This window comes from Gracilinanus agilis, chromosome 1 (genome assembly GCF_016433145.1).
Source record: "Gracilinanus agilis isolate LMUSP501 chromosome 1, AgileGrace, whole genome shotgun sequence".
Classification (NCBI taxonomy): domain Eukaryota; kingdom Metazoa; phylum Chordata; class Mammalia; order Didelphimorphia; family Didelphidae; genus Gracilinanus; species Gracilinanus agilis.
The window spans coordinates 791,588,398-791,612,024 of record NC_058130.1 but is presented as its reverse complement, the minus strand read 5'-3'; the positions used below and the strand labels follow the sequence as shown (position 1 = coordinate 791,612,024).

Genomic DNA, 23,627 nt, shown 5'->3' with positions numbered 1-23,627 from the left:
TGAAAGCCTTTCCACAGTGTTTGCATTCATGAAATTTCTCCCCAGTGTGGATCTTCTGATGTGCAGCAAAAACACATATGTTCATAAAAGTATTTCCACATTGATTACTTTCACTAGATTTTTGCTGGGTGTGCATTCTTTGATGTTCAATATGAGATGAATTTGGAAGTGCAACACAGAATTCTCTGAAAGCAAAATTATTAGGACCATCACTCATGAATTTTTGTTGGTCCATTTTTTCCACAGGAAGGCTCACCTCTGTTGTATTCACCTTCATTTCAGGTCTGATCTCTCCTTCTAAAAGAAACAAACAGTTAAATATTATACATAGAGAGCTACACGTACACATATATTACTCTCTTTTCCTCAAATGTCAGATTATAATCCGCTTTGTATCCTATTTCCTCAGGTAAGAAGAAAAGTCTTCCATCTTAAATGGGCACAATCAATACTTTGAAAATGCCATTACCTCAAAGCTAAAGAACAATTTAAATGACAAAGAATCTACCATGTGATCTCATTGGCTCTCAACAAATTTGGGCTTTGCACAGATTAGCTTCATTACACACCTAACTCCAACTATTACTTCAGAAGGACTGGATGAGTGGCTTGACCCAAAATCCTGGGAGCTGAGACCAAATCATGTGACTGAGCATGCTCTGTCCACAGTACTAGACTGTTCACTTTGAATCTTTTTCCTTTCATTTCATTGTCTATATATTCAGTCCTCTCTTCATAGGTATGACAGCACTGGGTAAATGTAGTCTAAATATATCTATTGTTCCATCATCTAACTTCTCTGTAAGCATCATGTAATTCCCTTTGAGATTCCTTTCGATATTAATTTTTGTTCAAGTATCTGAAATCAGATGAAGAAATTGAGTACTCTTTTTTGCATTTATACAAGGCATAAAAGATTTTATTCTGTTCCTTACTCCTTGAGAGTAGTCATTATTTTTCGTTAAATGCCTCTTTTCACCAAAATAAAATCCTTCTACTAAATATAACTTTTAACAAAAATATAGCTTTCCTATGTTTAAAAATATCTCATAGAGTAAGTTGAATCCATAATCCTTTTATAAGGAAATGGACAGGAAAGCTTGAACAATTCCTCTTCCTATTTTTCACCTTATATGGATACTGCCATTTTAATGATAATTTTCTTAAACATCCAAATACAAGCGGTGGTTCATTCCCATTGTACCTCAGAAACTTGCTAGGGCTTTTAACCCTGTTATATTTGAGTTCCAGATTGTGAGCTCCAGGACAGTTCAGAATGGTGTTTCCCTTCCTTTGTATGCTCAAGTCTTAGCATAGTTCCTAGAACATATTATTTAATACGTGTTTACTGACTGAGCCCAGGGCTTATGTCAGGCCCAACATCTACCAGAATCCTTGCATTCTGGTCTCTCTCCTGGATGTGAATAGTGTTCTTTCTTATAAGTCCCTCAGAATTTCCCTGTATCATTGCATTACTGCTACTAGAGAAGTGCATTACATTCGACTGTGCCACAGTGTCTCTCTCTCTGTGTATAATGTTCTCCTGGATCTGCTCCTTTCATTCTGCATGAATTCCTGGAGGTCATTTCAGTTCACATAGAATTCCACCACTTTATTATTCCTTTGAGCACAATAGCATTCCATCACCAACAGATACAAAAATTTGTTCAACCATTCCCCAGTTGAGACATACCTTCATTTTCCATTTTGCCACCACAGAGTGGATATGCAAATTTTTGTACAAGTTTTTTTTCTTCCTGATCTCTTAGGGCAACGGTTGGCAACCTTTTTGGCCATGAGAGCCATAAATGCCTGTGGAAGGAGGAGGAGGCAGAAGGCACTGGAATATGGGGCAGGGGCTGAAGGGCCCCCTGGGGCACATCCTGGGGCTCTGCCTAGACTGGCTGGTAGGGAGGTGGAGCCAGATATGGCTCGAGAGCCATACATTGCCAACCCCTGTCTTAGGGGTATAAACCTAGCAGTGGTATGGCTGGATCAAAGGGCAGGCAATATTCAAGTGCTCTTTGGGTATAGTTCTAAATGGCCATCCAAAATGGTTGGATCAATTCAGAACTCCACCAGCAATGCATTAATGTCCTAATTTTGCCACATCCCCTCCAACATTAACCACTTTCCTTTTCTATTCTGTCAGCTACTCTGCTAGGTGTGAGGTGATACCTCAGATTTGTTTTGATTTGCATTTCTCTAATTATAGGAGATTTAGAACACTTTTAATGTTTGTTGGTAGTTTTGATTTCTTTACCTGAAAATTGCGTATTCATGGCCCTTGCCTATTTATCAATTGGGGGACAGCTTTGTTTTTTGTGCAGTTGATTAATTCCTTATGAAAATGAGTAATTAAATCTTTGACCGAGTTTTTTGTTATAAAGATTTTTTTCCCAACTTGTTGCTTCCCTTCCAATTTTGGTAGCATTAGTTTTGTTTGTACAAAACCTTTTTAGTTTAATGTAATCAAAAGTATTTATTTTACATTTTGTAATTCTTTCTTTCTTGGTTTTAAAATCTTCCTTTTTCTAGAGATCTGACAAGTATATTCTGGCATTACCTAATTTACTTATAGTTTCTTTATATTCAAGCTATTCACCCATTCTGAATTTATCTTGGTGTAGGGTGTGAGATGTTGATCTAGACCCAATCTCTCCCATATTGTTTACCAATTTTCCCAGCAGTTTTTGTCAAATAGTGGGGTTTTGTCCCAAAATCTAGGTTACTTGTGTTTATCATAGACTGTCTTGCTGAGGTCACTTACCACAAGTCTATTCCACTGATCCTCCCTTCTGTCTCTTCGCCAATGACATTGTTTTGATGACTACAGCTTTATAGTACAGTTTAAGATCTGGTACTGCTAGGCCCCCTTCCTTCATATTTTTTCATTATTTCCCATGATATTCTTGGTCTTTTGTTCTTCCAAATGAACTTTTTTATAGTTTTTTTCTGATTCAGTAAAAAAGGTTTTTGGTAGTTTGATAGGTATAGCATTAAATAAGTAAATTCATTTGGGTAGGATGGTCATTTTTATTGTTATTTCATCCTACCCATGAGTAATCAATGTTTTTCTAATTGTTTAGATCTAGTTTTGTGTGGAAAGTATTTCATAGTTATGTTTGTATAATTCCTGTGTTTGTCTTGGTATATAGATTCCTAAGTATTTATATTGTCTAGGATGATTTTAAATGGAATTTCTCTCTAGCTCTTGCTGCTAGGATGTGTTGGAAATATACAGAAATGCTGATGTGCATTTATTTTGTATCCTGCAACTTTGCTAAAGTTGCTGATTATTTCCACTAACTTTTAGTTGATTCTCTAGGATTTATTAAGTAGATCATCATATCATCTTCAAAGAGTGATAGCTTGGTCTCCTCTCTGCCTATTTTAATACCCTCAATTTCTTTTTTTCTCTAATTGCTACTGCTAGTGTTTCTAGTACTATGTTGAATAATAGAGGTGATAATGGGCATCCTTGTTTCACTCCTGATCTTACTGGGAATGGTTCTAATTTATCCACATAGCAGATGATGCTTGCTGATGGTTTTAAATATATACTGTTTATTATTTTTAGGAAAGCCTCTTCTATTTCTACACTTTCTAGTGTTTTCAATAGGAATGAGTGTTGTATTTTGGTAAAGGCTTTTTCTGCATCTATTGAGGTAATCATGTGATTTTTGTTGGTTTGCTTGTTGATATGGTTAAGTATATGGATGCTTTTCCTAATATTGAACCATCTTTGCATTCTTGGTATAAATCCCACCTAATTATAATGATTAACCCTCGTGATCACTTGCTGGAGTCTTTTTGCTAGTATTCTATTTAGGATTTTTGCATCTATGCTCATTAAGATTGGTCCATAATTTTCTGTTTTTGACCTGCCTGGCTTTGTAATCAGTACCACATTTGTGTCATAAAAGGAATTTGGCAGAATTCTTTCTTTGCTTATTAAGTAAAATAGTTTTTTATAGCATTGGGATTAATTATTCTTTGAATGTTTGATAGAATTCTTTTGTGAATTCATCTGGCCCTGGGTATTTTAGGGAATTCTTTGATGGCTTGTTCATTTTCTTTTTCTGAAATAGGATTATTTACGTATTCTATTTTTTCTTTTGTTAATCTAAGCAATTTGTATTTTTGAAAATATTCATCCATATGACCTAGATTTTTAATGATTGCCTTAATTTCCTCTTCATTTAAGGTGAGGTCTCCTTTTTCATCTTTGATACTGTTAATTTGGTGTTTTTTCCTGTTTTTATTAGATTAACCAGTACTTTATTTTATTTGTTTTTTTAAGTATCAGCTTATCGTCTCAGTTATTAATTTAATTGTTTTTTACTTTCAATTTTGTTAATTTCTCCTTTAACTTTTAGGATTTCTAATTTTAGTCTTCATCTGGGGATTTTAACTTTGATCTTTTTCTACTTTTTTAATTTGCATGCTCAATTCATTGACCTCTGTCCTCCCTAGTTTTTTAATATATACACTCAAGGATATAAATTTCCCCCTTATTACTGCTTTGGCTGCATCCCATAGATTTTGGTATGATGTCTCATCTTTGTCATTGTCTTCAATGAAATGTTTGTTTTTACGATTTGTTCTTTAACTAACTTTGCAGAATCATATTATTTAATTTCTAATTAATTTTTGATTTGCCTTTCCCTATACACTTGCTAATTATCTTTATTGCATTATGATCTGAAAAGTTTGTATTTATTATTTCTGATGCTTTGCAACTGTTTGCCATATTTTTATGCCCTAGTACAGTGGTGGGCAAACTTTTAATAGAGGGAGTGAAAGGAAAGGAAAAAACTTTAGGCGGGCCAATATAATTATATCTAGCCAATGTGGAGGGGTAACTACTGTGAGAAAGCTCCATTGATCTGGGGAGAAGGCAGCAGCATCTGGATAGAACATTTCTGGGGGGCCCCATCTGGCCCATGAGCCATAGTTTGCACATCACTGCCATAGTACATGGTCAATCTTTGTGAATGTGCCATATGCTGCTGAAAAGGTCTATTCCTTTTTGTTCCTATTAATTTCTCTCCATTTATCTATTAACTCTAATTTTTCTAATATTTCATTTACATCTCTTCTTACCTCTTTCTTATTTATTTTTTGGTTTGATTTATCTAGCCCTGATATAGTAAGGTTCAGATCTCCCACTAGTGTAGTTTTACTATCTATTTCCTCCTTCAACTCCACTAGTTTCTCCTTTACAAATTTGGATGCTATATCATTTGGTGCATGCATGCTGATTATTGATATTTCCTCATTGTCTATACTGCCTTTAATCAGGATGTAATCACATTCCCTATCTCTTAATCAGATCTATTTTCACTTTGGCTTTGTCAAATATCATGATTGCACCTCCTGCCTTCTTTTTCTCAGTTGAAGCCCAATAGATTTTGTTCCAGCCTTTTACCTTAAACCTGTGTAGGTCTACCTGCCTCGTGTGTTTCTTGCAGGCAACATGTGGTCAGATTTTGGTTTCTAATACACTCTGCTATTTGCTTCCATTTTATGGGCAAGTTCATACCATTCACATTCATTGTTATGATTACCACCTGTGTATTCCCCAACATTTTGATTTCTTTTCCTAGTTCTACCCTTTCTTCTTTTGCTATTTCCTTTTAAATAAGTGGTACCTTTTGGTCAGTCCCTGTAATCCCCATCCTTATTTTACTTACCATTCTGCTCCCTCTCTTTTTCTTCCCGTTATTATTTTTAGGGTCTATTAAAATTCCATCCCTCCTCTTTCCCTTTTTTTTACCCCCTGCCACACTTCCCCACCTTGTTTTTCCCTTCTCACTTTCACAGTAGGGTAAGATAAAATTCGATACTCCAATGGATTTAGATGCTCTTCCCTTTCAGAATCAATTCCACTGAGACTTAGGTTTAAGTATTACCTATTACCACTCTCTTCCTCTCATTCTTATAATAGTATTCTTCTCCTACCCCTCTCATGTGCCTCTTTGTGTGGTATAAATTATACTATTTTTCTTGTTCCTCCAAGTTTCACTTAGTACCATCTTCTATTCCCTCCACTGCTTTTCTTTTTTTGCATAAACATATTAGCTTAGACCACTTATTACCCTAAACTCTACCTATGAACAATTATTCTAATTACTGTAAAAATGAATACAATTTTTGAGTTACATTTTTCCATATAGGAATATAGAAAATTTGACCTTATTGAAGCCCTTAAGAAAATTTAAAATTTTTTTTTCTTTCCCTTCTCTTTCTTATTTACCTTTTCATGTTTCTCTTCATTTTTCTGTTTGGATATGAAACTTTCCACTTCATTCTGGTCTTTTCTTTATAGATATTTGGAAATGATCTACTTTTTTGAATGCCCATACTATCCCCTGGAAGTATAAAGTCAATTTTGATGGGTAGGTTATCCTTGGTTATAGAAACAATTCTCTTGCCTTTCTGAATATCATATTCCAAGGCTTGTGGTCTTTTAGTGTGGAGGCTGCCAGGTCTTGTGTAATCCTGATTCCTGTTCCTTGATATCTGAATTGTCTCTTTCTGGCTTGCAATGTTTTTTCCTTAGCTTGGAAGCTCTTGTATTTGTCAATTACATTCCTGGGGGATGTCTTTTGTAGAGGGTGATTTATGGACTTTTTGAATGTCTATTTTGCCTTCTTGTTCAATGACATCAGTGCAGTTTTCTTGGATAATCTCTTGTAGTATGATGAGGTTTCTGTTTACCTCTGTGTTTTCAGGTAGAACAATGATTCTCAAATTATCTCTTCTAGACCTGTTTTCATGGTCAGTTATTTTCTCAGTGAATTATTTCATGTTTCCTTCTTCTTTGTCAGTCTTTTGACTTTGCTTTATTGATTCTTGCTGTCTTGTGAGATCATTACCCTCTAATTGCCTAATTCTAGTCTTTAAAAACTGGTTTTCCGATATGATCTTTTGATTTTCCTTTTTTATTTGGTCTATCCTGCTCTTCATGGCTTCTAGCAGGTCATTTCTGGTCTTCAATTTGCTTATGATTTCATTTGATTTCTGGACATCTTTTTCCAAGGTTGAGATTCTGTCTTTTAAACTGTTTTCTTTTTTAACTATTTCCCACTTTTTGTGCCAAGTTTCTCCTATTTTTTTAAACTTGGTTCTCAAATTCAAGCCTGATTTCTTGGTGATCTTGTGACCAATTTCATTTTTTTTTAATTTTGGGTGTGTTTGCTTATTTATTTTCCTCTACTGTCTCCTCTCTAGTCTAGATTTTTTTCTCCATAAAAATTATACTGGGTCAATGTCCTTCTCTTGTTCCTTTTTGTGGCTAAAGATTATTTTTCTTGGGCATTGCTGGCCATTACTATGCTGGGTTTTCCTTATCTTCCTAGCCAGAAGTCTGAGTGTGAAGGGCAGTCTTTTTTTGTAAGGAACTAGGGAGTGGTTTTTGCCTGAGGCTACCTTTTGAGTCTCCACAGCTTCAACTGCATGCAGCCACTCCCCTCTATATCTCAGGACCCAAGGTCCTCTCTCTTCAGCCTCCTGGGGTTCCAAGTCTACCTGCTCTGAGTTAAGTCCCTGGTGGTCTTAGTCAGCTCCCAAGGACCTAGAGATTGCTTCTCTCTTGCTCTGATTCTGGTGTGCTGGCTCTAACTCTAGCACCTTAGGTGGGGTGGGGAAGGGTTGATTAGCTTTTGTTTTGGTGGAAGCTATTTCTTATAGTGTGTGGAATACCCAAATCCCACACACCTTCTATGCTGTGCCCTACTGTGGAGCCCTTGTTCATCTGAACTTGGTTATTTTTGTCCTTTTCATCACCATATACTGGTTGAAGAGTCCTGCTTCTACATTACAGCCATCTTAACCCAGAAGTTGGTGGTGCATTCTCACTAGACCTCAGAAACTTGCTAGACTTTTAAGCCTGGGCAAGTCACAGGAGTTCTGTGGTCTCAGACTCCTCAACAATACCATGAACATAAAAATATCAAGTGACTCCTAGGGTTTCAATGAGGATCTAATGAGGTATTATTTATGAAGTGTATGAGATATACTAAGAGACATATGCAAATGGTAAAGTTTATTTTTATCATTAGAATTTGGATTATTTCCTCCTTTGATTGCTTTTCTCCTTAAACTGTCATTCTCTTCACTCCTCTAGTTTCTGTTTTTCCTGTTGAATTAAATGCATTTCTATTCCGAAACACTTCTTTTTCCCTAGATCATATCAGAGTGAGATCCAGAATCTGTTGCTTCTTTCTAAACCATCTCTATTTTGGGTCCTAGATTGTGAGCACCAGGACAGCCCAGACTGGTGTTTCCATTCCTTTGTATGCTCAGGGCTTATTATGGTCCCTAGAACATATTTATTATCTAATATATGTTTAATGACTGTGTCCAGGGCTAATGTTAAGCCCAACCTCTACCAGGATCCTTGCATCCTGGTCTCTCTCCTGGAAGGCAAATGCATGCTCTGGTCTCAGCCATGTTTCTGTCCCTCTCTTGCCCTTATTTCTCAGCAGTGAACAATAACTCCATTGGAACTAGAGCAGGCCCAATCCTAAAGATTCCAGGGGCTTTTATCTACATTTTCATCTCCATAAAGTGAGGTTCTGTGATCACTGGTTGTCCAAGAACAGGACAAAGTCTGAGTCCCAAAGACCAGGAAAGGGCATGGGCTGATGATTTAGGAAAAGCTTAGCTTTAGATTGCTTACAAGTAAGACAGCAGTCTTCACTCCTGCTCATGGGCTGCAGGTCAATGGAGAGAAGGAAAATCAGGAAACCAGCTACATGGCTCCACTCTACATTGAGGCTCCCTGACCTCAGCTGGGTCCTCTTCATAGCAAGGCAATCCTGTGTCGCCTCTCTCATGGATTCCCTTTGCTACCACCCCAGCAGCATTCCAAATAGTTCCCTGGGCTCCAGCTTACCTTCATGGCTTCCTGACACTCACTGCCTCACCTTTTGAGCTGAGAACTTGGCCTTATATTTCACAGAACACAAGCTGAAACCCTCTACAGAGCTCTTTTATCTTCCACATTGCACCCAGCTCAGCTGCCTCCTTTCTGGTTCTGTCCTCAGGATCAGAGGAAAAGTTCATTCTCCTAGCTACAAAATATCTCTCTCCATGTGCAAAGAAGCTTAACCCATCCCTCACCTAAGCTGGTCTATTCCTCCCTGTAAGGCTCCCATTGTTTTTCATCTTCAGCCTTTCCTACACTAAGGAGGTAATAACTCTTCCTTTAGGAACCAATAAACCATTTCCCACCAGTGCTTCAAACACTCTCACGTGATCTCTTCCTCTCCATGAGACATTGTCAAACATCTGTTGTCAGGTTTAATGCTAAACTGCTAGAGATGGCAATTTGCAGTGAGTTGTGCTGGTGCCTTTCTCTTGTTATCTCTGCTATACTTTTCCCCCAGAATCCTCAGTCTGGCTCTCTTGAAGCCCAAGGCCACCTCTCTCCATTTGATCTGTAGTGTTCCTTCTCTTCAGAGCCTTCCCTTTCATGTTGAGCTGCCATGGAGCTGGGATATAAAGGGTTTCTACAGAACTGCTGGCATGCTAATGTCTGCTCCAGAAGAAGGTGAACTCCGTGAGGTTAGGGGATGTCCACTGCAGCCCTTTATGTCCCCCATAACTTAGCCGAAAACCCGTCACAGTGCAAACAAACACTCGTGTTTCTGGATACTAAAGAGCTCAGAGGGGATAACCTCAGCCCTTATGGCACCTGCAGGAAACTTCCAGGCCCTTCAGTCGCAAACACTAACTTCTTAGAGGGTCACAGACTGATCCCATGAAAGGAACTGACAGGAAATGGTGTCCAACAGCCTAATCTTACAAATGGGGAAAATGAGTCTCAGGGGTTCAGTGATTTTCCAAGGGAGCCCCTGATAAAACCTCTGAAAAAGAATTCCAGTTCAGGTCTTCATGCCCCCAAATCTAGCCCTGGCTTCACTAGAGCATACAGAAACCTCTCATTACACCAGCTCTCCCACACCTCTTTTCCCCTCCCTCACCTGGGCAACAGCTCCTCAGGCCTTCATCTTGCTCCAGCATCCATGGGGTTTCCCTCTGCTCCAAAGAAGAGAGCATGTCTTCTGGGGGAGCTGGAAGCCCTGGGCATGGGAAATCAGTCAGGGAGGAGGATGAAGAGAAGCTCATCACTGAGTTATCTTTACGGAAAGGTTGGGGAGTACTGTGACTCCACTCAGATACTCTGTCCATGGGGTTCCCACAGGAGTCTGCCCTTACCCCTCTTTTTCTAATGCAGGAGCTTAGGGTAGGATGGGCCTGTTACCCTACTGGGGGACCTTGAATAAGTAACAGCCCTCCTCCTCCCCCATCCTGTTCTGGTCCATTCTGGCAGAAACTCCTAAACTCCCACACTGAGTACAAGGGTCACAGTTCTGGGTCAGACTGAAGCCCCAGCAAGGGACCTCGAGGGATCGGATCACCCTGCCTGCTCCTCCCTACCTGACACCTCTCTGAGCCTCATGAACTCTTCTGTGGGGGAATCTCTGCCTCCTCTCCTGGAAAACTCAAGAATCCTCGTTGGGCCCAATACTATCTCTCAGTCAGTCCATTAATCTTGACAATCACAGAGGAGGGAAAGAAGGGCCTGTGGGAGGCTTATGGATCCTCCTGGAGGAGAGTCTCCCCAGCATATACAGTGGGGAGAGAAGAGGGTGAAATTTGGGGAACCAATGGGGAACCAATTGGGAACCAGAACATTAGGTTCTAGGGCATTTTCTTCAGAGAAGGCAGAACTCGGTCCATAGTTTTCCATTATCTGAAAATGAGAGGTAGTTTGAAGGAGAGGGGGCAGGAAGGCCTCAGTTTACATTTTACCACAAACAGCTCCTACGTGGGTGCCTCAGAACATGCCATTTAATCGATTCTATTTCCTCATCTGTAAAATGGGGATAATTTTGTCACTGAATTAGTAAGATGAAAGTGAGGAAGAAGTGCCATAACATTACAGAGAAAACCCTCATCAGAGCCCTGGGACAAGAGCAGGTCATTAAGAACACTTGATCCCTTCCCTCCCTTCCTCACTGCCTCTGCTAGAGGGTTAGGGCAATAGGAAGGAAGACTAAGGACAACATCTCTCCTGGGGACACAGAGGTGCTGTGAGCTACCAGTTTATTCTGGTTAAAGAGAAAAAAGATCCCCAATAGTAGATCCACCCTAGAGGAGAAGAGAGTGGAAGGAAAACCCTCCTGAACAGTTTTTCCAGATAGGATTAGGAGACACAATTCTGGGTGAAGGAAAGGTGAAACTGAATCAGCTCTGAGATGTCTTCCATGTCTGAGATTCTCCAACATGCATTTGATCTCACACATTAAGTGCACCAAAGGAGCCCCCAAGGTCCCATTACACAATGCAAAGTCCTTTTACAGGAGAACCAGGCAGCAGGATGGTCCTGGCTCTGGGACTCGGCATACCAGTCTTCATTCCTTCCTAATAACTGAAAACTGCTCCCACCCTTGTCTGCTGCTGAGGGCAATATTCCCTTGGATGGCCCACTTGGGCAGCAGGGAAAGGCTTCTTACCCACAGAGAGCAGATTCCGGGCATTCTCCAACATCACTTCCTTGTACAGCTCCTTCTGGGGAGGGGACAAGAGGCGCCACTCCTCCCGTGTGAAGTCCACAGCCACATCCTTGAAAGTCACCACCTCCTAGAGCAGCCCAAGTTAGAGCACAGAGAGCTGAAAGCCACATCACAATGAAGAGCCCACCTCTGGTCAGTTACAGGAGGAAACTGACACACAGAGAAGAGAGGGGCCCAAAGGTCCTGGCCCTTTGCCAGTGTCAGAGCCAGCACTAGAAGCTGAGTCTATAAGAGCCCAATGAAGGCTTAAGAAAAGCAGCTCTAGGAATGCTCCAGAAGGAAGCTGAGGAGCTTCTAGTGAGTGAAGGGAAATCTCTAGAAGAGTCCCAGTGCAGCCTAGATTCCCAGGCCTCCTGAGATGGGATGCAGGTGTCGGTCCTGTTATAAGGATTAGACAGGATTAGCTAGCAGGAAGTAAGATGAGTGACAGGGAGGCAGATACCAGAACTTTGGGAGATATTCAGTTACTCTGACTCACTGATCCTTAAATGGTTAGAGTTAGAGACTCATTGAAATCCCTGAAGGAAGAGAGCTTTATTCCCTTGATGTGGATTATTTTACCATCTTCAATCAAGTGACTTGGTTAAGGAGTAAGGTTGAGTTGAAGTTTTTTTGGCTCAGTGATTGACACTGAGACATCCTCACTCCCTCTCCGGATTTGGATTACTTGCTGACCATCAAGACTCCAGAGAAGCAGCTCAGAAGAAAATCTATCTTGGACTTATACATGAGATACCCCATCCAACATAGCTGAACCTGCTAACCATCAGGCAGTTGTTAGTTTTAGCTGTTAGAATAGTTTCCTTCCCTCCTGTACTTTTGGGTAGAAACCCTAGGATCTTTAGTTAAGTTTATCCATCCCCCTTCCATTCCTGTCCCAGTATTTACTAAATCTTTAAGTTATGATACTCTCTCCTTCTAAGTTCCTTACTCAGATGCCCTAATTGACATTTCAAGGACCCGCTGTATCCCAGCTGATTTACTGGTGTTAACCCTCTGTCATCTATACCCATCCTATCTACCCCACTGAGCTTAGTTATTATTTCAATTCCCAGGAAGTCCATTAGTTACTATCAGTTAACTTACCTATTTCAATCTACCTATTTTAGTCACATGCCTGTGGCCCTGTTGCTGTATCCCAGGGTTGCCAGAATGAGTGTGAGAGTCACCAACGTGCCAGAGGCCGAGCCACAGAGGGGGGAGCAGAGAATGCAAAAGGCAGGTGAGGGAAGGAGAGGAAGATGTTGTAACTCACCTCAGAACTAACAGACTATCTGGGCTGGGGGTTTCTCTCAGAGCTTTCTTGATCTCTTGATCTCTAGCAAGCCCAGCCTGAGCAAGATCAAGAATGTCTGAGACTTCTCTCCTTCTGCCTCTCTCAAACTCTCTCTTCTTACTAATAAATGCTCATCAATCTGGTAGTGAGCCCGCAGATCAGTTTTTACTTATAACACTCTGGAAGGCACGAGAAAGGAGAGAATGTGTTCCAGAGATTTCAAGGACTCAGGATGCAGCCAAGGATGACCTATCCTTGGAGAAGGCTGAACTGATCTTGGATCATTTACTTATTGATCCTATTAACCAGTAACTGCTTTTGTCAGGTAACTGCCCGAGTCCTGGTTCTCTGCCTCCTGACTCAGTTTCACATTCAGCCAGCCTGTAATAAGTGAAGTGCAGAATCCAGTTTTGGGGCACTTCATCACTGTTCTAGCCTCATTTCAAGGCATTCACTGACCTGGGAAGATTCAGGTGAGCCCCAGGGAGTCATGTCTGGTCTTTCCACACCCCTGACCCATCTCAGAGATGTCTGGGTTGCCGCCCAAAGTCGGGACCCTGACCTTGCACTGGACTCACACAAGAATATCTTCTTACTCTGAGGAGAGAAGAAGGGCTGGGGCATTGCTGGCCCCTTATTATTGATTATTCCAATCAGTCACAGTGTTTCTGATTATCTCTGCTCTATAACCAAAGGTGACCCTCCATCCTATGACAGACATCACTTATCCTGTCTGTTCTTTGTTCTGTGCTTCCCCAAACCTTTCAAAGAGATTTAAACTTCTGCTTAGGGTTTGGTGCATTAACAGAGGCAAGCCCCGACCCCATTTATTGACAAGCAGCATTTTCCTGCTCGTCTTCCTTCTAGAGCTGCCTCAGGTTACCCTTTTGTTAAATTTCACTCCCAGCACCTGCAAATGTGAGCTTCACAATGTTGGATAAAATAGTAGTTGTTCACTAATGAAAAGGAGTCTGCAGTATTTTTAGGAAGAGACCTGGAAGGGAAGAGATCATGTGCTTCTTGAACACACCAAGCAGCAGAAATGCAGAAGTAGTTAATAACTGAAGACAACAGTAGCAGCAGAAGAACATCAAAGAGACCAAAAAGAGGCTTCTTTTAAAAACTACAAACATGGAGAAAGGGAGGAAAGAGGAAACGCAGGAGGGCTAAATGTGAAGACGAAGATAGATGGGATCATGGCAAGAATCTCGTGGTGTACCATCTGCTCCAGGAAGATGCTTCTTGTGTTGGACTACAGGACCACAGGGGAGAAGAGGAGATAGATATAGAGAAGATGGGGACACATGTAGGGCATCTCAAGGACCAGAATTTTTCATTTCCATTCTCTCTACATTTAGCACCTGTTCTGCACTTCTGGGGATTCCCCAAGAGGCAAAAGACAGTCCTTGCCCTCCAGGAACTTACAGTCCAGTGGTGGAAGGACACAAAACACAGACACATGGAAACAAAGCAAGCTATTTCTAGGAAAAATAGGGAAGGATGGAAAGAATGAAGGCACTCTCACTAACAAGTACGAGGGAAGGTTTCCTGTAGAAAGCTTTTAGTATTTAGTTGGAACTTACAGGAAGTTTAAAGGGATCAAAGATCTGAAATGTTGAGAAAAAATATTCCAGACATGAGTTAAAGCCATTCAAAATGTCTGGAACTAGACACAGCCAGATCACACAGTGGATAGAATGCTAGATCTAGAGTTAGGAAGACCTGGGTTCAAATGTGACCTCAGTCACTTCCTATCTGTGTGATCCTGGGTAAGTCACTTTAACTCTGACTTACTAGGCCTCATCAGTCATCTGTCTTAGAACTGATCCTAAGATGGAAGGTAAAGGTTAAAAAACAAAACCTTTTCCATTTGGGGGCAATTAGGTGCCTCCGGGAATAGAGAACTAGAACTAGAGACAAAAGGTCGTGGGTTCAAATATGACCTCTGACACTTCCTACTTATGTCACTCTGGGTAAGCCACTTACCCCCAGTGGCCTACCTCTTAGCCATCTTCTTCCTCACAACAGATTTTTACCATCAATTCTAAAACAGAAAGTAAAGGGTTTTTAAAATAGTTTGTAGCTGAAGGAATCCAGGAGGCCAGGTTCCCTAGGTTCAAGAATACAGACTGGGGAGTAATGAATAAAAAGAGGGGAAAGAGGGCTTTGAACACCAAACAGAATGGTTTGTATTTGATTCTAGAAGGAATAGGGAGCCACTGGAATTTATGGAGGAGGTGAGTGACACAATCAGAACTACGCTGTAGGAAAACCACTCTGGTGGGAGAATGGAGGAGGCCTTGAAGAGGAAAGAGCCATATAGGAGACAGACCCAGCAGCAGGTTATCTTAATAGTTCAGGAGGAGGGTGATGTGGGCCATCACCAGGAGGATGGCAGTGACACAGGACAAAAGAGGGCATGCAAAAGAGAGATGCTGCAAAGGTGAAACTGAATGGACTTGGCACTATATTGGATATGTGGGTAAGGGGGATTGAGAAGTCAAGATGGGGCCCCTTGGTTTTCAGCCAGAGGGACAAGGAGGATGTAGGTATAAAGAAAGTGGGGGTTCTGTCTAGATGAGAGAGAACAATGTGTTTGGGACACAGTGAGCTCAAGATGTCTACTGGTCACCTAGTGTGAAATTCCTGTAAGGTAATTTGAGATGAAAGACTGGAGCTCAGCACAGAAATTGGGGCAGAAAATGGAGATCTGAGACTCATCAGCAAAGAGATGGTGCTTAACTCCCAGGTAGCTAATGAGATCGCCAAGTAAAGAAGTCCAGAGGGAGAAGAGTAGATGGCCAAAAACAGGGTTGGAGGAACTTTCTTACCCTAACCCTAATGTGACAAGATCTAGACAAGGAGGCAGCAGAGAAGACAGATAATCTCAGTTCAGGGAAGTAGGAGCTAAACCAGGAGAGAGGGAGAGCTGTGTCCTAAAACCCTAGAGAGAAGATAATATCGAGGAGGAGAGAGTGGGCCAAAATCATCAAAGGCTGCAGACAGGATTGAGAGGAGGACTGAGGAAGTGGTCTCTATCATCTCATAAAGAGAAGAACATACAGGGGAGGAGGTAAGGAGGAGAAGGCAAAGCCTGAGAAGATGGAGAAAGGATGGAGGCCCTACTTTGCTGTGGAAAGGGGTTCCACTGATGGATGTTCTCATTGGTAAAGAGAGATGAGATCTCACACAGAGGTCAGAGAGACTTGGTACCTACAGTCAACTTGTCCTGAATGGGGGGAAGCTGCAACTTGTAGTGGGGGTGGGGGTGTCCAGTGTGGCACTTGGAGGACTGGGTAATCTTTGACCAAAGGATCAGATTTCCAGGAAAATGTAGGAGAAATAAAGAGGTTAAATGTGACAAGTGAAAGATGAAATGAAGGCAGAGTCAAGTGGGAGGCTTACAGGATGCAAAAGTCCAGACCTCTAAAACCCTTCCACACCAATCAAAAACAAAGTGCTTCGAGGGGACAGAAGAACAAATCTAACAACAGGAAAGAGCTAGGTGACCCTCCTGCTAAATTCAACTTAAAAAGTACACGAAAAAAGCCTAAATCCTTGAACTCTCAGGTTCAAGGGAAAGGAAGAAGAAAAGTCCCAGGACTCCTCCCCCAATCACAGTGCTGAGTAACCAGTGGTGGCTAGAATCTCTGGGCAGGCAAAGGGGATAGTTTGGAGAGTGGGCCTTGCTGGCACAGCTGTACCAGGCTCAAGGCATTGAAGACAGGTGGCAGGGAATCAGCTGGAGGAGAAGCACAGAGAGGGCAGCCTAGATGCATCCAAAACACTAACTTGCCTCCTCCCACGTTTTTTTAAGGTTTTGGCCTCAGGGCACATGCAGTGCTGCAGAGCAACTCTGCCCTGGCTTAATTTTATCATTAGGGCAGAAAAGAAACTGTCAGAGGGCAGTGAAACTCAAGTTCCAACACCCTCCCACATAGACTGCTCTGAGAGTAGCGGTAAGAATCCAGCTTACTCTGATCCCAGGGCAAAGGCTGTAACCACTACAAAATACCTTGTTAACAGGGCTGGAAGCACAGTTCCCTTCACCTACATCAGCAGCTTCTGCTACCAGATGAGGAAGATCTGACCTCGGGGAGCATCAATACTATCAGCCTAACCTAGTCAATTGGCTGAGCAGTGAAAAAGCTCCTTTAAGACAGAATAGCCCAAACCCACAGATCCAGCAAATAACCAGAGGAGCAAGATTACAGCAATGACAGGAGGGAAAGAAGGAAAAAATATGAGTGAACAACAGAAAAAGAAAAAAGAAATTACGATTGACAGCTATCATCCAACAACTAAAAGCAAATGACTTCACAAGGCAACAAGAATCAATAACATAAAATAAAAAGAATGAAATATTAAGGAAAATATGAAACACCTCATTGATAAAACCACATACCTTGAAAAACAGATCCAGGAGAGACAATTTAAGAATTATTGGACTATAGAGAGCTGTAAACAAACAATTTGATCTGTAATTCATATCAGATCCAACTATAACTGATGATTATAACTAATTTATAACTTCTTTCATTATTCAAAGCTTTCCTGTGTAATAAATCATGTTATTTTGAAGAGAAGGGGGATATGTCGGGAGCTATTAAGAGAAATTAGAATCTCAAGTAGATATTTTTATCTGGACCCCCCTCAAAAGATCAATACAGACCAGCAGAGCCGTGTATTGGCTTTTCTCCCTATCAGGTTCGAGATGGAGTGGGCTATCTAAGATAAAAATCTGAGATTCCTCTTTTGATTCCTTTCATAATTCTCACCTTCCTTTAAAATGCATTATAGTCTTATTGAAAAAAGATTTGAACTCTCGGGAATCCAGCAGGAGGGGGGGCTAACACTGTTCCCCTTTGACCGAAAATGCAGCTGGCTAGTACGGCCAAGGTCGAACCCTTGGCAGGGCATTTTGCCCAGAATTAAAGTAAAATAATGAGGCTGAAAAAACTTGTTTAATACCATCAAGGCTGAGAACTTCAGGGGCTTTCTGACCTAATGAGATGTCCCAGGCTCCACTTAAAGATAACACATATAGTTGATAGTTTAGCATAGGTTTTTTTAATCTACACCTGGAGGCTTCTAAGACTTTTGTTTTGATTATAGTAAAAATACTTCTCTCTGTAACTGTGAGAAACTTTCTTGGGCTTTTGGGGGAAGGGGATCTTTAATTTCCTTTATAATAAATTGGTGACTCCAGTATCCCTCGGAGCATTATGAGCTAACAAGCCGTGCTTCCAATCTGTTTAATTCTTTACATCTGACAACCATGTTAGGCCACTCAGATAAGTCTCTGGTTATAGAGCAGGATCTCTATATTGGACTACTGGAAGACCATGACGAAAAAAAAAAACATTCTCGAGCAAGAAGGAAAAGTGGAGATTAAAAGAATCCACAGATCATCACCTGTATTTAATTCCCAGTTGACAACACCCAGGAATGTTAAAACCAAATTTAAGAGCTACCAGACAAAGGAAAAAATATCACAAGCTGCTAAGAAGAAGTCATTCAGATACCATGGAACAACAGTTAAGATAACATAGGATCTTGCTGCATCTACACTGAAAGATGGGAAGGCATGGAAAATGATATTCCAGAAAGCAAAGGAACTGGATGTACAACCAAGAATCAACTACCCGGCAAAATTGACTATATTCTTGCAGGGGAATGTATGGTCATTTAATAAAATAGAAGACTTCCAAGCATTCATAAAGAAAAAAAAATGAACATAAACAGAAAATCTGATGCCTAAATAGAGAACTCAAGGGAATCATCAAAAGGTAATTAAGAAAGGAGAAAAAAACTTTTTAAGAGACCCAATAAACTCAAGTGATTTGCATTCCTATAAGAAAAGCGGATATTGGTAACTCTTAAAAATTGTTATTATCTGACACAAAACAGCTCTGAGGGATTTATGGTAAAGAATGCTACCCACATTCAGAAGAAGAACTGCAGGAGAGGAAACATAGAAGATAAACAATTGCTTGAACACATGGGTTGAGGCGGACATGATTGGGGATGTAGACTTGAAACGACCACACCAATGCAACAAACAACAATTTGGAAATAGGCCCTGAACAAGGACATATGTTACAACCAGTGGAAATGTGTGCTGGCCATGGGTGGGGGGAGAGTGGGGGGTGAAGGGGAAAGTAGGGGCATGAAGCATGAAAACATGTTAAAAATGAATATTAATAAATGCTTTTAAAAAATTGTTATTATCACCTGGGTAGCTAGAATTATATTTAGAGGGAAGAGTGACAAACCTCATAGGATGAAATGTCAAGCTATATATATGTATGCATAAATATATATAAAAGTAGAGGTAAAAAAGAGAAATGGGAAAAGAAACAAAATAGGGTAAATTTATATATCATAAAGAAGCACATGGCAGGAGTGGGGAGAACACCAATTCACTGGAAAGGTAAAGAGCTTGGAGACAGGAAATATTTAATTTTCACGTGCACTGAAATTGACTCACAACTGATCCAACCATTCTGGATGGCAATTTGGAACAATGCCCAAAGTGCCCTGAAAGACTGCCTGCCCTTTGATCCAGCCATACCATTGTTGGGTTTGTACACCAAAGAGATCATAGATAAACAGACTTGTACAAAAATATTTATAGCCATGCTCTTTGTGGTGGCAAAAAACTGGAAAATGAGGGTATGCTCTTCGATTAGGGAAAGGCTGAACAAATTGTGGTATATACTGGTGATGGAATACTACTGTGCTCAAAGGAATAATAAACTGGAGGAGTTGCAGGTGAATTGGAATGATCACCAGGAATTGATGCAGAGTGAAAGGAGCAGAGCCAGAAGAACATTGTATACAGAGACTGATACACTGTGGTAAAATTGAATGTAACAGACTTCTGTACTAGCAGCAATGCAATGATCCAGGACAATTCTGGGGGATTTATGGAAGAGAATGCTATCCACATTCAGAAGAACTATAGGAGTGGATAGACAGAAGAAAAACAACTGCTTGAACACATGGGTTGATGCGGACATGATTGGGGATGTAAACTCTGAAAGCCCACAACAATGCAAGTATCAATAATATGGAAATAGATCTTGATTGATGACACATGTTAAAACCAGAGAAATGCATGTCAGCTATGGGGGGATTTGGGAGGGGTGAAGAGGAAAGTAAGAACATGAATCATGTAATCATGGAAAATTTTTCTAAAAAATAAAATTTAAAATACAAAAAAAAATAAATTGATGCATAGAGGGGAAAAACAATCAGATTCATTGGGACAGAGAATTGATTCATGTCCTATAGAGAAATAAAGGGCTAACAAATGGACTGGGGGGGGGTAATCAACACAAGGAAGGGACAGTATGTGTAGGGGGGGGGGTAGTTTAAAAAGACCCTAAAGAAAACAAGAGGGGAATAAGAAGGGAAGGAGAGATAAAGGGAAATAAAATAAGAGTGGGAATTGGGGGACTGATTAAAAATAAAACAGTGGTGTAGAAGGAAATACTGAAAGAAGAAAGGGCAAGACTAGGAGAGGAAATCAAAATGTTCGGGAATACACAGCTGGTAATCATAACTGAATGTGAATGGTATGAACTCACCCATCAAATGGAAGCAAGTATCAGAGTAGATTAGAAACCAAAATCCCACCATATGTTGTCTACAAGAAACACACATGAGACAGGCAGACATATACAGGGTAAAGGTAAAAGGCTGGAGCAAATCTATTGGGCATCAACTGAGAAAAAGAAGCCAAGAGTTACAATCATGATATCTGACAAAGCCAAAGTAAAAATAGATCTAGTTAAAAGAGATAGGGAGGGGGCAGCTGGGTAGCTCAGTGGAGTGAGAGTCAGGCCTAGAGACAGGAGGTCCTAGGTTCAAACCCGGCCTCAGCCACTTCCAGCTGTGTGACCCTGGGCAAGTCACTTGACCCCCACTGCCCACCCTTACCACTCTTCCACCTATGAGAAAAATATACCGAAGTACAAGGGTTTAAAAAAAAAGAGAGATAGGGAAGTTAATTACATCCTGAGAAAAGGCACTATAGACAATGAGAAAATATCATACTCAGTATGTAGGTGCCAAATGATCTACAAATTATATAGCATCCAAATTTGTAAAGGAGAAACTAGTGGAGCTCAAGGACGAAATAGACATTAAACTACACTAGTGAGAGACCTGAACCTTCCCCTATCATATCTAGATAAATCAAACCAAAAAATAAATAAGAAAGAGGTAAGAGATGTGAATGAAATCTTAGAAAAATTAGGGTTAGTAGATATATGGAGAAAAATAAAGAGGGACAAAAAGGAATAAACCTTCTTTTCAGCAGCAAATGATACATTCACAAAGATTGATCATGTACTAGGGCATAAAACATGGGAAACAAGTGCAAAGGAGCAGAAAAAATAAATGCAACCTTTTCAGATCATATTGCAATAAAATAATAATTAGTAAGAGCACATGGAAAGGCAAATTAAAATTAATTGGAAATTAAATAATATGATTCTCCAAAATAAGTTAGTTAAAGAACAAATCATAGAAACAATTAATAATTTCATGAAACAAAATGACAGTGATGAGACATCCTATAAAAATCTATAGGATAGAGACAAAGCAGTACTTAGGGGGAAATTTATATCCTTGAGTGCATATATTAACAAATTAGGGATGGCAGAGGTCAATGAATTGAGCATGCAAATTAAAAAAACTAGAAAGTGAACTTATTAAAAATCCCCATATAAAAACTATATTAGAGATCTTAAAAATTCAAGGAGAAATTAATAAAATTGAATGTAAAACAACTGTTGAATTAATAAGTAAGACTAGAAGCTAGTATTTTGCAAAATACTTAAATAATCCCATCTCAGAAAAAGAAACAAAGAACTCCCGAAGAAAAAATCCCCAGGATGAGATGGATTCACAAGTGAATTCTATCAAACATTGAAAGAACAACTAATCCAAATACTACACAAAATATTTGATATGTGGAAGAAAATAAATAGGGACAAAAAGGAATAGACCTTCTTTTCACCTGTACATGGTACATTCACAAATATTGGCCATGTACTAGGGCATAGGAACATGGCAAACAAATACAAAAGATCAGAAATTAAAATTAAAGATTTTAAAATTAAAAATTAATTGGAAATTAAATAATGTGATTCTCCAAAATCAGTTAAAGAACAAATCATAGAAACAATTAATAATTTCATAGAAGAGAATAACAATGATGAGACATCCTACCAAAATCTGTGGGATGCAGCTAAATCAGTACTCTGGGGGAAATTTATATCCTTGAGTGCATATATTAACGTTCTTTGTATTTAAATTGAGTTCCAAATAGTCTCCCTCCTCCATTCTCCCTCCCCAAGAAAGTGAGCAATCTGATCTAGACTTTACCTGAGCAATCACGTAAAATATTTTTCCTTATTAGTCATCTTCTGGAAGAAATTTCAAAGCAAAAAAAATGAAAGTAATGAAAAAAGGGAAACATGTTTTGGTCTGAATTCAGAGTCCATCAGTTCTTTCTCTGGAAGCAGATGGTTTTTCTCATCACAAATCCTTTGGGAATGCCTTACGACACTGCACTGCTGAGAACAGCTGAGTCATTCACAGCTTCTGATCACACCACATTGCTGTTATCATATAAAATGTTCTGCTTCTGCTCATACTATGCATCAGTTCATGGAAATTTTCCCAGGATTCTCTGAAATGGTCCTGCCAGTTATTCCTCATAGCCCAACAGGGTTACACTATAATCACACACCACAACTTGTTTGGCCATTCCCCAATTAATGAATGTCCTTCCATTTCTAATTCTCTGCTACCACAAAAAGACCTGCTATATAAATATCTTTGTATAAATAGGTTCTTTCCCCCTCTTGGGGATTTCTCTAGGATACACACCTAGATCAAATAGTATGCACAGTTTAAAAGCCTTTGGACAAAATTCCAAATGGTCCCTCAAATGGTCGATCAATGGACAACTCCACCAACAATTCATGAGTGTCCCAGTTTTCACACATCTCCAATATGATCATTTTCTTTTTTCTTACACAATGGTCAAATTGACAGGTATGAGAGGGTGCCTCAGAGGTGTTTTAATTTGCACTTCAAGGACACAAATGCTTAGATGAACTCAAGATAGAGGCAATTACCAAAAAAATGGAAAAGTTTGATTACTAAAAACAGAAAAATGTCTGCACAGAACCTTAACCTCTGTTTGCCTCATTTTCCTCAACCGTGAAATGATGAGAATAAGAACATTTACCCCAGAGGACTATTACATAGATTGCTGAAAGCAGATTTTTAGGAGAAGATAAAGCATTGCAGTTTGTCCATATCCCATTCTTTGCCACTGAGCCAGATGCTATAGGCCGGCCAATGACTTCTCTCTTCTTTTGTTCTGAGCAGTGCCCAGCACAGACCAGGGTGTTCCTCCACACTGGCTGACTTGGGCTAGGAAGTAGGAAAGAGGAAAGAGTCAGAGAGACCTGGGAAGAGTCAAGGACTTGAGGCAGAGGTGTATGTGGGTGAGTATTGATGGTAAATGGGTGGGTATCTAGCCTCCCCCCTTGTTAGCTTTCAATGGGCCAGATCAGCTATCACTCACCCACACCCCAGGGAAGACCTATGAGGGAATAAATTCAAAAAGGTTCCCAAACTAGCAAAGCTATAATGGGGATGTTGTAGGAAGGTGTTGGAGTTCAATTGTGACCCTAATGGATGAGATCCCACCCTCAGAGCCCACCCTGTTGAAACAAGCC

The 23,627-nt window shown here is 40.2% G+C and overlaps 1 protein-coding gene across 1 annotated transcript in view; it reads right to left on the bottom strand.

Annotated features, from left to right (window-relative positions):
• LOC123230501 (vomeronasal type-2 receptor 26-like) overlaps window positions 1-23,627 on the bottom strand; it is a 123,142-nt gene that overhangs the window by 60,419 nt on the left and 39,096 nt on the right. The gene's annotated exons all lie outside the window — the stretch shown is intronic.